The following is a 2,295-nucleotide window of genomic DNA, read 5'->3' as shown; positions in this document are numbered from 1 at the left end:
TTGTGTGTGCACAGTAAAAAATGCTGGGTTATTTTCATAACCCAATTTCTGGGTTGAAGCTGTTGGGTCATAGGTTGGGTTAGTTTGACCAAATATTGGGTCAAAATACATAACTCATGAGTTGGGTCAGAAATTTATCGGAAGTCTACATCTTGCACACTTCTGTTGGGCCAGGAGTTGGGTGGGTAGATTTACCCAAACGGTTGGGTTAAAGATGAAACTTGGAAGAAGCCACGCCCCTCTTCACAAGCCTCCATTTTCAACATGACTGTGAACGTTGCATATCGGACTTCTCCTCTACTTTGAAATAAGACATGGTAAGTAAAAAGAAGATAAAGTTTCAACGTTTATAGAATTTTATACATAAATTGAATTTATTTCAAACATGTTTGATATTTATTTTTATGGTTTTTAAAAATGTTTATTACGGTAGGTTGCTCTGACAAAGAGCTTCGGGGTTGCTACAACACGGCTGTTGGAAAAAAAAAGATGAAGGGGAAGGGCACAATTTGTCAAGTAAATTAAATTCAGTTGTTTAATATAACCTCAATCATATTTGTTCGTAACTTAACATGTTCAAATGTTTAAAAATCAATTTAGTTTTAAAAGAAAAGATAGTTGACGGTTTCTCCCCTGATTTTCGCAGGGTGCGCGCGCATCCTCAGCGGGCTGAGGCTACGTGTTTGAACACAAGCAGTAATGGCGGAGGAGAGCGGAGGAGAGCGAGGTCATGTGCTGACCCAATGTGCTGGGTCAAATCCTCAAACCAACCCAGTTGAGTTAAAACAACTCAGAGTTGGGTCGGTCCATATTTGACCCAGCGCTGGGATACGAATTGGGTTATTTTTAACCCAGCAGTTTCCAAGAGCCATTTATCTTTTCTGGTGTTTATCGCCACCAGGGGGCGTATTTATTTTGAGTTCTGAGTGTCTGATGGGGGATGGGTTATTTAAGGTCAATCATGATTCTGTTCAGGTGTTGTTAATAGGTAGAGGCAAACAGTTTTCTACTGTGCTTGGTTTTTGGATGTATGTCGAATTTATGTGGATCTTAAGGAAAACAGTAAGACAATGGACATTGTACTGGAAATAAATGACTTAACTTTATATCAAACGGAAGATCGGCATGCTGAATCTTAATTGAGCGCACGTAAAACCAACGCCTTTCAACAACAACCACCAGTAGCCTAAAATATAGGATTTTAGCCGCTACATTCATCATCCTTTTGAATTACATCGTGTGTGAAGCAGTCCAGGTAGAGTGTTTTACATGATCTGGGTATTCCATATCCCAATATGTTTTTCAAAATAAGACAAACATTATGCCAGTGTGTGGTTGGCTTTCACAGGACCAGAATATGTGTGTGACCTACATCAGTCTGACCACAAAGTCTCCAGCATGTCTGTGAACTGGAGACCATCCTGGTCCTGATCTTTGGTGTTATAAAAAATCTAATCATGTTTTTCCAATTAAATTCCCTCCACACACGGGAGCAGGTGGCTGTGCACTGCATTTTACAAATTTTAAACCATTCCTCCTCGCTTATGTGTTCCTTCAATTTGTCCTCTTAATTTTCTTTCATGTACATAGTAGATGTCTTCCTGCCTGCCATCCCTGGTACAGTGCTGAAATAACTCGTAATTTATTCCCCTCATACGCCTTATGAAATATCTCTATTATTTTACTTACGTTGGTTTTTATCTCTTTCTCATAATAATCTTTTATTTGCAGGTATCTATACTGGTCTTGATCCTCCAGTTCATATTTTTCCTTTAAACTATTAAAGCTCAGCAGTTTGCCCTTTTCAGTCAATTTACAACTTTATTTGCCCATTGTTTGAAACCTGTATCATAAATACCTGGTTTAAACCTCAGATCCCAAGCAAACCAGCTCAAACTCCTTGTTTCCTTCTCTAACTTGTAATTATCAATTACTGTGTTCCATATTTCAATCATAGTTTTAGTTATTGAATCTAGCTTGTTGCTTAGTTTGCCTAAGAGTATTTTATGTGCTATTACATTTCTAGCCTCTATGTCTTTTCTACCTATTTCCAGATTTTTCCATTTTGAAACATAGTCATCATTGCACCAACACACCAGAGGTCTAATTTGTGCGGCCCACAAATATTCTTTTAGGGCTGGTAAACCCAGACCTCCTTTATCTTTTGGGAGCTGAAGTGTTTTATATCTGACCCTAGGTTTCTTCCCGTTCCATATAAACCTTGAAATCCATCTGTCCCATTCTACAAATTGTTTTTGCGGAATAGTCAGTGGCAGGGACTGAAACAGGTATAAC

The 2,295-nt window shown here is 38.6% G+C and overlaps 1 long non-coding RNA gene across 2 annotated transcripts in view; it reads left to right on the top strand.

The window, feature by feature from the left end:
* Positions 1-6: 6 nt before the first annotated feature.
* LOC106964501 (uncharacterized) overlaps positions 7-2,295 on the top strand; it is a 6,994-nt gene continuing 4,705 nt past the window's right edge. For both annotated transcript variants that reach the window (XR_001428443.1, XR_001428442.1), the window contains exon 1: positions 7-317. This is a non-coding gene — a long non-coding RNA (uncharacterized LOC106964501). The remainder of the gene's footprint in view (positions 318-2,295) is intronic.

This window comes from Poecilia latipinna, unplaced genomic scaffold, assembly GCF_001443285.1.
Source record: "Poecilia latipinna isolate Pla-1442-1.1 unplaced genomic scaffold, P_latipinna-1.0 Scaffold1683, whole genome shotgun sequence".
Taxonomy (NCBI): domain Eukaryota; kingdom Metazoa; phylum Chordata; class Actinopteri; order Cyprinodontiformes; family Poeciliidae; genus Poecilia; species Poecilia latipinna.
This window is presented reverse-complemented; position numbering and strand designations above follow the sequence as displayed.